This window comes from Pseudophryne corroboree, chromosome 7 (assembly GCF_028390025.1).
Source record: "Pseudophryne corroboree isolate aPseCor3 chromosome 7, aPseCor3.hap2, whole genome shotgun sequence".
Taxonomy (NCBI): Eukaryota; Metazoa; Chordata; class Amphibia; order Anura; family Myobatrachidae; genus Pseudophryne; species Pseudophryne corroboree.
Genome location: NC_086450.1, coordinates 77,455,464 through 77,468,197, shown reverse-complemented (window position 1 = coordinate 77,468,197; position 12,734 = coordinate 77,455,464). Strand labels below are relative to the sequence as shown.

Sequence of the window (12,734 nt, the reverse complement as noted above, 5' to 3'; positions counted from 1 at the left end):
TCCGCGATGATCTTCCTCAGTTGCCGTAAGAGGTTTTCAGCTGTGTGCGTATTCTGGAAAGCGGTGATACAAAGCGTAGCCTGCCTAGGAAAGAGTTGGCGTTTGCGAGATGCTGCTACTGGTGCCGCCGCTGCTGTTCTTGCGGCGGGAGTCCATACATCTACCCAGTGGGCTGTCACAGTCATATATTCCTGACCCTGCCCTGCTCCACTTGTCCACATGTCCGTGGTTAAGTGGACATTGGGTACAACTGCATTTTTTAGGACACTGGTGAGTCTTTTTCTGACGTCCGTGTACATTCTCGGTATCGCCTGCCTAGAGAAGTGGAACCTAGATGGTATTTGGTAACGGGGGCACACTGCCTCAATAAATTGTCTAGTTCCCTGTGAACTAACGGCGGATACCGGACGCACGTCTAACACCAACATAGTTGTCAAGGCCTCAGTTATCCGCTTTGCAGCAGGATGACTGCTGTGATATTTCATCTTCCTCGCAAAGGACTGTTGGACAGTCAATTGCTTACTGGAAGTAGTACAAGTGGGCTTACGACTTCCCCTCTGGGATGACCATCGACTCCCAGCAGCAACAACAGCAGCGCCAGCAGCAGTAGGCGTTACACGCAAGGATGCATCGGAGGAATCCCAGGCAGGAGAGGACTCGTCAGAATTGCCAGTGACATGGCCTGCAGGACTATTGGCATTCCTAGGGAAGGAGGAAATTGACACTGAGGGAGTTGGTGGGGTGAGCTTGGTTACAAGAGGAAGGGATTTACTGGTCAGTGGACTGCTTCCGCTGTCGGCCAAAGTTTTTGAACTTGTCACTGACTTATTATGAATGCGCTGCAGGTGACGTATAAGGGAGGATGTTCCGAGGTGGTTAACGTCCTTACCCCTACTTATTACAGCTTGACAAAGGGAACACACGGCTTGACAAATGTTGTCCGCATTTCTGGTGAAATACTTCCACACCGAAGAGCTGATTTTTTTGGTATTTTCACCTGACATGTCAACGGCCATATTCCTCCCACGGACAACAGGTGTCTCCCCGGGTGCCTGACTTAAACAAACCACCTCACCATCAGAATCCTCCTGGTCAATTTCCTCCCCAGCGCCAGCAACACCCATATCCTCCTCATCCTGGTGTACTTCAACACTGACATCTTCAATCTGACTATCAGGAACTGGACTGCGGGTGCTCCTTCCAGCACTTGCAGGGGGCGTGCAAATGGTGGAAGGCGCATGCTCTTCACGTCCAGTGTTGGGAAGGTCAGGCATCGCAACCGACACAATTGGACTCTCCTTGTGGATTTGGGATTTCGAAGAACGCACAGTTCTTTGCGGTGCTACTGCTTTTGCCAGCTTTTCATTTTTCTAGCGAGAGGCTGAGTGCCTCCATCCTCATGTGAAGCTGAACCACTAGCCATGAACATAGGCCAGGGCCTCAGCCGTTCCTTGCCACTCCGTGTGGTAAATGGCATATTGGCAAGTTTACGCTTCTCCTCCGACAATTTTATTTTAGGTTTTGGAGTCCTTTTTTTTACTGATATTTGGTGTTTTGGATTTGACATGCTCTGTACTATGCCATTGGGCATCGGCCTTGGCAGACGACGTTGCTGGCATTTCATCGTCTCGGCCATGACTAGTGGCAGCAGCTTCAGCACGAGGTGGAAGTGGATCTTGATCTTTCCCTAATTTTGGAACCTCAACATTTTTGTTCTCCATATTTTAATAGGCACAACTAAAAGGCACCTCAGGTAAACAATGGAGATGGATGGATACTAGTATACAATTATGGATGGACTGCCGAGTGCCGACACAGAGGTAGCTACAGCCGTGGACTACCGTACTTTACTGTGTCTGCTGCTAATATAGACTGGATGATAATGAGATGTAGTATGTATAAAGAAGAAAGAAAAAAAAAACACGGGTAGGTGGTATACAATTATGGATGGACTGCCGAGTGCCGACACAGAGGTAGCTACAGCCGTGGACTACCGTACTGTGTCTGCTGCTAATATAGACTGGTTGATAAAGAGATGTAGTATGTATGTATAAAGAAGAAAGAAAAAAAAACCACGGGTAGGTGGTATACAATTATGGACGGACTGCCGAGTGCCGACACAGAGGTAGCTACAGCCGTGGACTACCGTACTGTGTCTGCTGCTAATATAGACTGGTTGATAAAGAGATGTAGTATGTATGTATAAAGAAGTAAGAAAAAAAAACCACGGGTAGGTGGTATACAATTATGGATGGACTGCCGAGTGCCGACACAGAGGTAGCTACAGCCGTGGACTACCGTACTGTACTGTGTCTGCTGCTAATATAGACTGGATGATAATGAGATGTAGTATGTATAAAGAAGAAAGAAAAAAAAACCACGGGTAGGTGGTATACAATTATGGATGGACTGCCGAGTGCCGACACAGAGGTAGCTACAGCCGTGGACTACCGTACTGTGTCTGCTGCTAATATAGACTGGTTGATAAAGAGATGTAGTATGTATGTATAAAGAAGAAAGAAAAAAAAAACCACGGGTAGGTGGTATACAATTATGGACGGACTGCCGAGTGCCGACACAGAGGTAGCTACAGCCGTGGACTACCGTACTGTGTCTGCTGCTAATATAGACTGGTTGATAAAGAGATGTAGTATGTATGTATAAAGAAGAAAGAAAAAAAAACCACGGGTAGGTGGTATACAATTATGGATGGACTGCCGAGTGCCGACACAGAGGTAGCTACAGCCGTGGACTACCGTACTGTGTCTGCTGCTAATATAGACTGGTTGATAAAGAGATGTAGTATGTATGTATAAAGAAGAAAGAAAAAAAAACCACGGGTAGGTGGTATACAATTATGGATGGACTGCCGAGTGCCGACACAGAGGTAGCTACAGCCGTGGACTACCGTACTGTACTGTGTCTGCTGCTAATATAGACTGGATGATAATGAGATGTAGTATGTATAAAGAAGAAAGAAAAAAAAACCACGGGTAGGTGGTATACAATTATGGATGGACTGCCGAGTGCCGACACAGAGGTAGCTACAGCCGTGGACTACCGTACTGCGTCTGCTGCTAATATAGACTGGTTGATAATGAGATGTAGTATGTATAAAGAAGAAAGAAAAAAAAAAACACGGGTAGGTGGTATACAATTATGGACGGACTGCCGAGTGCCGACACAGAGGTAGCTACAGCCGTGGACTACCGTACTGTACTGTGTCTGCTGCTAATATAGACTGGATGATAATGAGATGTAGTATGTATAAAGAAGAAAGAAAGAAAAAACCACGGGTAGGTGGTATACAATTATGGATGGACTGCCGAGTGCCGACACAGAGGTAGCTACAGCCGTGAACTACCGTACTGTGTCTGCTGCGACTGGATGATAAATAATGATATAAAAAATATATATATATCACTACTGCAGCCGGACAGGTATATATTATATAATGACGGACCTGCTGGACACTGTCTGTCAGCAGAATGAGTTTTTTATTTTATAGAATAAAAAAACACCACACAAGTCACACGACGTGTGTTTAACTTTTACAGGCAGACATTCACAATACAATATAGTATACTATATACTGGTGGTCAGGTCACTGGTCAGTCACACTGGCAGTGGCACTCCTGCAGAAAAAAAGTGTGCACTGTTTAATTTTAATATGTACTCCTGGCTCCTGCTATAACCTAACTGCTCCCCAGTCTCCCCCACAATTAAGCTGTGTGAGCACAGTCAGATATTATACATAGATGATGCAGCAGCACACTGGGCTGAGCACAGATATGGTATGTGACTGAGTCACTGTGTATCGTTTTTTCAGGCAGAGAACGGATTATATTAAATAATATAAAACTGCACTGGTGGTCACTGGTCAGTCACTAGTATAACTAACTAATACTATCAGCAAAATTCTGCACTCTCTGTCTGAGTACTCCTCCTAAGCTCCAGTAAATGAAGTGTCACTGTCTCACTCTCACTCTCCTATCTATTTCTTCTCTAAACGGAGAGGACGCCAGCCACGTCCTCTCACTATCAATCTCAATGCACGTGTAAAATGGCGGCGACGCGCGGCTCCTTATATAGAATCCGAGTCTCGCGATAGAATCCGAGCCTCGCGAGAATCCGACAGCGTCATGATGACGTTCAGGCGCGCTCGGGTTAACCGAGCAAGGCGGGAAGATCCGAGTCGCTCGGATCCGTGTAAAAAAAGCTGAAGTTCGGGCGCGTTCGGATTCCGAGGAACCGAACCCGCTCATCTCTACTTTATACTGGACTATGGTGTATTTTCTACAGTGCATTTCTGTTATTAATCTGTTATTAATCTGGTACATTATCAGGCATGCAGCAGCTGGATTTACTGTATATATTTATGAAGGGTCCCAGACGTTGCACTCTCTAATGGTTTGTCAAACCAATGAGGTGGCAGGCCACACCCCCTCTGCAGACTGACCACACCCCTACACATGGGCGCCTACCACTGCATTCCCCCGGTGGGCCCTACATGCCCCAGTCTGACACTGCATACATATTATACATACATACATACATACACTGCACGTGCAGTGTGCAAGCTACTCAAGTACAAAACGACTATATGTATGTATATACATTAGAGATGTGCACAAGAAATTTTTTGGGTTTTGTGTTTTGGTTTTGAGTTCGGTTCCGTGGCCGTGTTTTGGGTTCGAACGCGTTTTGGCAAAACCTCACCGAATTTTTTTTGTCGGATTCGGGTGTGTTTTGGATTCGGGTGTTTTTTTTAAAAAACCCTAAAAAAACAGCTTAAATCATAGAATGTGGGGGTCATTTTGATCCCAAAGTATTATTAACCTCAATAACCATAATTTCCACTCATTTTCAGTCTATTCTGAACACCTCACACCTCACAATATTATTTTTAGTCCTAAAATTTGCACCGAGGTCGCTGGATGACTAAGCTCAGCGACCCAAGTGGCCGACACAAACACCTGGCCCATCTAGGAGTGGCACTGCAGTGTCACGCAGGATGGCCCTTCCAAAAAACACCCCCCAAACAGCACATGACGCAAAGAAAAAAAAGAGGCGCAATGAGGTAGCTGTGTGAGTAAGCTAAGCGACCCAAGTGGCCGACACAAACACCTGGCCCATCTAGGAGTGGCACTGCAGTGTCAGGCCGGATGGCCCTTCCAAAAAATACTCCCCAAACAGCACATGACGCAAAGAAGAAGAAAAAAGAGGCGCAATGAGGTAGCTGTGTGACTAAGATAAGTGACCCTAGTGGCCGACACAAACACCTTGCCCATCTAGGAGTGGCACTGCAGTGTCACGCAGGATGGCCCTTCCAAAAAATACTCCCCAAACAGCACATGACGTAAAGAAGAAAAAAAAGAGGCGCAATGAGGTAGCTGTGTGAGTAAGCTAAGCGACCCTAGTGGCCGACACAAACACCTGGCCCATCTAGGAGTGGCACTGCAGTGTCACGCAGGATGGCCCTTCCAAAAAATACTCCCCAAACAGCACATGACGCAAAGAAGAAACAAAAGAGGCGCAATGAGGTAGCTGTGTGACTAAGATAAGCGACCCTAGTGGCCGACACAAACACCTGGCCCATCTAGGAGTGGCACTGCAGTGTCACGCAGGATGGCCCTTCCAAAAAACACTCCACAAACAGCACATGATGCAAAGAAAAATGAAAGAAAAAAGAGGTGCAAGATGGAATTGTCCTTGGGCCCTCCCACCCACCCTTATGTTGTATAAACAGGACATGCACACTTTAACCAACCCATCATTTCAGTGACAGGGTCTGCCACACGACTGTGACTGAAATGACGGGTTGGTTTGGACCCCCACCAAAAAAGAAGCAATTAATCTCTCCTTGCACAAACTGGCTCTACAGAGGCAAGATGTCCACCTCATCATCATCCTCCGATTCATCACCGTGTACATCCCCCTCCTCACAGATTATCAATTCGTCCCCACTGGAATCCACCATCACAGCTCCCTGTGTACTTTCTGGAGGCAATTGCTGCTGGTGAATGTCTCCACGGAGGAATTAATTATAATTCATTTTAATGAACATCATCTTCTCCACATTTTCTGGAAGTAACCTCGTACGCCGATTGCTGACAAGGTGAGCGGCGGCACTAAACACTCTTTCGGAGTACACACTTGTGGGAGGGCAACTTAGGTAGAATAAAGCCAGTTTGTGCAAGGGCCTCCAAATTGCCTCTTTTTCCTGCCAGTATACGTACGGACTGTCTGACACTACTTGTCTGTACTACTACTACACTACTGTAGGCACTACTTGGATGCGGTCACTCATATAATCCTCCACCATTCTTTCAATGGTGAGAGAATCATATGCAGTGACAGTAGACGACATGTCCGTAATCATTGGCAGGTCCTTCAGTCCGGACCAGATGTCAGCATCAGCAGTCGCTCCAGACTGCCCTGCATCACCGCCAGCGGGTGGGCTCGGAATTCTGAGCCTTTTCCTTGCACCCCCAGTTGCGGGAGAATGTGAAGGAGGAGATGTTGACAGGTCGCGTTCCGCTTGACTTGACAATTTTCTCACCAGCAGTTCTTTGAACCCCTGCAGACTTGTGTCTGCCGGAAAGAGAGATACAACGTAGGTTTTAAATCTAGGATCGAGCACGGTGGCCAAAATGTAGTGCTCTGATTTCAACAGATTGACCACCCGTGAATCCTTGTTAAGCGAATTAAGGGCTCCATCCACAAGTCCCACATGCCTAGCGGAATCGCTCTGTGTTAGCTCCTCCTTCAATGTCTCCAGCTTTTTCTGCAAAAGCCTGATGAGGGGAATGACCTGACTCAGGCTGGCAGTGTCTGAACTGACTTCACGTGTGGCAAGTTCAAAAGGTTGCAGAACCTTGCACAACGTTGAAATCATTCTCCACTGCGCTTGAGACAGGTGCATTCCACCTCCTATATCGTGCTCAGTTGTATAGGCTTGAATGGCCTTTTGCTGCTCCTCCAACCTCTGAAGCATATAGAGGGTTGAATTCCACCTCGTTACCACTTCTTGCTTCAGATGATGGCAGGGCAGGTTCAGGCGTTTTTGGTGTTGCTCCAGTCTTCTGTACGTGGTGCCTGTACGCCGAAAGTTTCCCGCAATTCTTCTGGCCACCGACAGCATCTCTTGCACGCCCCTGTCGTTTTTAAAATAATTCTGCACCACCAAATTCAAGCTATGTGCAAAACATGGGACGTGCTGGAATTTGCCCAGATCATTTAATGCACGCACAATATTGCTGGCGTTGTCCGATGCCACAAATCCACAGGGGAGTCCAATTGGGGTAAGCCATTCTGCGATGATCTTCCTCAGTTGCCGTAAGAGGTTTTCAGCTGTGTGCGTATTCTGGAAAGCGGTGATACAAAGCGTAGCCTGCCTAGGAAAGAGTTGGCGTTTGCGAGATGCTGCTACTGGTGCCGCCGCTGCTGTTCTTGCGGCGGGAGTCAATACATCTACCCAGTGGGCTGTCACAGTCATATAGTCCTGAGTCTGCCCTGCTCCACTTGTCCACGGTTAAGTGGACATTGGGTACAACTGCATTTTTTTGGACACTGGTGAGTCTTTTTCTGAGGTCTGTGTACATTTTCGGTATCGCCTGCCTAGAGAAATGGAACCTAGATGGTATTTGGTACCGGGGACACAGTACCTCAAACAAGTCTATAGTTGGCTCTGCAGTAATGATGGATACCGGAACCACGTTTCTCACCGCCCAGGATGCCAAGGCCTCAGTTATCCGCTTTGCAGCAGGATGACTGCTGTGATATTTCATCTTCCTCGCAAAGGACTGTTGGACAGTCAATTGCTTGGTGGAAGTAGTAAAAGTGGTCTTACGACTTCCCCTCTGGGATGACCATCGACTCCCAGCAGCAACAACAGCAGCGCCAGCAGCAGTAGGCGTTACACGCAAGGATGCATCGGAGGAATCCCAGGCAGGAGAGGACTCGTCAGAATTGCCAGTGACATGGCCTGCAGGACTATTGGCATTCCTAGGGAAGGAGGAAATTGACACTGAGGGAGTTGGTGGGGTGGTTTGCGTGAGCTTGGTTACAAGAGGAAGGGATTTACTGGTCAGTGGACTGCTTCCGCTGTCGCCCAAAGTTTTTGAACTTGTCACTGACTTATGATGAATGCGCTGCAGGTGACGTATAAGGGAGGATGTTCCGAGGTGGTTAACGTCCTTACCCCTATTTATTACAGCTTCACAAAGGCAACACACGGCTTGACACCAGTTGTCCGCATTTCTGTTGAAATACTTCCACACCGAAGAGCTGATTTTTTTGGTATTTTCACCAGGCATGTCAATGGCCATATTCCTCCCACGGACAACAGGTGTCTCCCCGGGTGCCTGACTTAAACAAACCACCTCACCATCAGAATCCTCCTTGTCAACTTCCTCCCCAGCGCCAGCAACACCCATATCCTCCTCATCCTGGTGTACTTCAACACTGACATCTTCAATCTGACTATCAGGAACTGGACTGCGGGTGCTCCTTCCAGCACTTGCAGGGGGCGTGCAAATGGTGGAAGGCGCATGCTCTTCATGTCCAGTGTTGGGAAGGTCAGGCATCGCAACCGACACAATTGGACTCTCCTTGTGGATTTGTGATTTCGAAGAACGCACAGATCTTTGCTGTGCTTTTGCCAGCTTAAGTCTTTTCATTTTTCTAGCGAGAGGCTGAGTGCTTCCATCCTCATGTGAAGCTGAACCCTGAACCACTAGCCATGAACATAGGCCAGGGCCTCAGCCGTTCCTTGCCACTCCGTGTGGTAAATGGCATATTGGCAAGTTTACGCTTCTACTCCGACGATTTTATTTTAGATTTTTGAGTCCTTTTTTTACTGATATTTGGTGTTTTGGATTTTACATGCTCTGTACTATGACATTGGGCATCGGCCTTGGCAGACGACGTTGATGGAATTTCATCGTCTCGGCCATGACTAGTGGCAGCAGCTTCAGCACGAGGTGGAAGTGGATCTTGATCTTTCCCTATTTTTGGAACCTCAACATTTTTGTTCTCCATATTTTAATAGGCACAACTAAAAGGCACCTCAGGTAAACAATGGAGATGGATGGATACTAGTATACTTATGGATGACGAGTGACTGACGACACAGAGGTAGCTACAGCCGTGAACTACCGTACTGTGTCTGCTAGTATAGAGATGATAATGATATAAAAAATATATATATATCACTACTGCAGGTATATATAATATAATGACGGACCTGCTGGACACTGTCAGCAGACTGCTGAACTACTAGTATGAAGAAGATAGAAAAAAAACCCCACCACAGGTAGGTATACAATTATGGACGAGCACTGACGACACAGAGGTAGCTACAGCCGTGGACTACCGTACTGTGTCTGCTAGTATAGAGATGATAATGATATAAAAAATATATATATATCACAACTGCAGGTATATATAATATAATGACGGACCTGCTGGACACTGTCAGCAGACTCCTAAACTACTAGTATGAAGAAGATAGAAAAAAAAAACCCACCACAGGTAGGTATACAATTATGGACGAGCACTGACGACACAGAGGTAGCTACAGCCGTGGACTACCGTACTGTGTCTGCTAGTATAGAGATGATAATGATATAAAAAATATATATATATCACTACTGAAGGTATATATAATATAATGACGGACCTGCTGGACACTGTCAGCAGACTCCTAAACTACTAGTATGAAGAAGATAGAAAAAAAAAAACCACCACAGGTAGGTATACAATTATGGACGAGCACTGACGACACAGAGGTAGCTACAGCCGTGGAATACCGTACTGTGTCTGCTAGTATAGAGATGATAATGATATAAAAAATATATATATATCACAACTGCAGGTATATATAATATAATGACGGACCTGCTGGACACTGTCAGCAGACTCCTAAACTACTAGTATGAAGAAGATAAAAAAAAAAACCACCACAGGTAGGTATACAATTATGGACGAGCACTGACGACACAGAGGTAGCTACAGCCATGGACTACCGTACTGTGTCTGCTAGTATAGAGATGATAATGATATAAAAAATATATATATATCACTACTGCAGGTATATATAATATAATGACGGACCTGCTGGACACTGTCAGCAGACTCCTAAACTACTAGTATGAAGAAGATAGAAAAAAAAAACCCACCACAGGTAGGTATACAATTATGGACGAGCACTGACGACACAGAGGTAGCTACAGCCGTGGACTACCGTACTGTGTCTGCTAGTATAGAGATGATAATGATATAAAAAATATATATATATCACTACTGCAGGTATATATAATATAATGACGGACCTGCTGGACACTGTCAGCAGACTGCTGAACTACTAGTATGAAGAAGATAGAAAAAAAAACCCCACCACAGGTAGGTATACAATTATGGACGAGCACTGATGACACAGAGGTAGCTACAGCCGTGGACTACCGTACTGTGTCTGCTAGTATAGAGATGATAATGATATAAAAAATATATATATATCACTACTGCAGGTATATATAATATAATGACGGACCTGCTGGACACTGTCAGCAGACTCCTAAACTACTAGTATGAAGAAGATAGAAAAAAAAAACCCACCACAGGTAGGTATACAATTATGGACGAGCACTGACGACACAGAGATAGCCACAGCCGTGGACTACCGTACTGCGTCTGCTAATATAGAGATGATAAAGATGATAGAGATTAACAAAAAAAATATAACACTACTGCAGGTAAATATTTATATAATATAATGAATGACGGACCTGCTGGACACTGTCAGCAGAATGCGTTTATAGAATAAAAAAAAAAACACCACAGGAGTGTTTGTTTAACTTTTTCAGGCAGACAATATACTGGTGGTCAGTCACACTGGCAGCAAAAGTGTGCACTGTACTCCTGCTATAACTGCTCCCCAGTCTCCCCCACAATTAAGCTGTGTGAGCACTGGCAGTGAGCACTCAGCACAGTCAGATATACATAGATGATATATCATGCAGCACACTGAGGCTGAGCACAGATATGGTATGTGACTGTGTATCGTTTTTTTTCAGGCAGAGAACGGATTAAAATTAAACTGGTGGTCACACTATCAGCAAAACTCTGCTGCACTGTACTGAGTACTCCTCCTAATGCTCCCCAAAATTAGTAAATCAACTCAAGTGTCTCTAATCTAATCTAAACGGAGAGGACGCCAGCCACGTCCTCTCCCTATCAATCTCAATGCACGTGTGAAAATGGCGGCGATGCGCGGCTCCTTATATAGAATCCGAGTCTCGCGAGAATCCGACAGCGGGATGATGACGTTCGGGCGCGCTCGGGTTAACCGAGCAAGGCGGGAGGATCCGAGTCTGCCTCGGACCCGTGTAAAAAGGCTGAAGTTCGGGCGGGTTCGGATTCCGAGGAACCGAACCTGCTCATCTCTACGGAGAAGACATATTTGTTGTCAAGTTCATTGCCCTCGGAGCTACAGCCATCTGTCATCAAAACCTTGTGTCTTGTAACTTGCAATGCATTCCAAATAAATGACAAACTTTTATAAAAACAAATGCCATAATAAAAACATAAATGGGATGTTTTTCATAGAGTCATGCAATTATTGTACATGTTTATTTTACCACACAACTATGTTTGTCCTTATATGTATTATGTACTGTAGCATGCTGCTGCTATAGTAAAAACTAAATATTAGTGACCATTAGAGAGACAATAATTATATGTTCAAGAGAGTTATGGAATGGTTATTTTGGCACTGATTCTGAGTCACATGCAAGTTGGTCCACAATTAATATAAACAGGCCGCCCCCAAACACACCCATCCATTAAATACCACACACACGCCATCTACAGGTGCAATACCAACCTCACAGACTCACCAGTCAAAACCAGACCTCACTGACTCTCGAGGCAGGTAAGACTTGACAAAATGATTAAATCCTTGTTTTCTGCATCAAGGGTTCTGTTGCTAATATTCTGTATGTCATGGATTGGGCCTATCAGCAAGAGACAGAAGTAGAGTGCAATTCCAATCTTAGATTATTACTAACACTTGGACAACCGCAATGGCTGGGGTGGTGTGCCTAGTAAAGACCATGGGTTGAGATTAACTTCCGGGCTCTTGTGCAGCGCTGATGAGACACACACACAGGAAACACCACAGCAGTCCCAATAGCTCCTGTCCACATTACACAGGAACAAACTACAGATCAGGTCCTTTTTCCACATGTTCTTTCATTTGTACCGGTCTTTAGTGATCCCTGCAATGTAATTCAGTTATAAATGGGATCTGATGGACATAGTTGTACAGCAGAAACGTACCTTTTCAAATTTCCCCCTGATGCTCTGCTATCTGTTCTCTCATTTGGTCATCCACTGCCAAAGCACATAATAAAAAAAGCAGAAAAGGCAAAATACGTTAGCTGAAGGTACTTCTCCCATATCTAGTGTTATCTTATTACATTGTGAGAAATCTATTCCCAAACGTGACATTCTATTTACATCCATTTCATTTATTATTGCTATAAAATAGTGAAATTATGATATGCACTTGATAGATGTAATTCACCAATGGGCATACTTACTAATTATCATGTTTCAGACAAAAAAATTCAAATGTAATACTCTTCTTTACCTAAATATACTAAAAATCATGCATGGGGGGCTCTGAAGGGTACAGGGGTTATATTGGTAGCCAGGGCTATTTTGTGAATGAA

At 45.2% G+C, this 12,734-nt stretch overlaps 1 protein-coding gene across 1 annotated transcript in view; it reads right to left on the bottom strand.

Moving 5' to 3' along the window:
* LOC134944620 (uncharacterized) overlaps positions 1–12,395 on the bottom strand; it is a 59,778-nt gene extending 47,383 nt beyond the window's left edge. The window contains exon 1 of the transcript XR_010181912.1: positions 12,340–12,395. The gene's annotated coding sequence lies outside the window, so the exon portion shown is untranslated. The remainder of the gene's footprint in view (positions 1–12,339) is intronic.
* Positions 12,396–12,734: the final 339 nt, after the last annotated feature.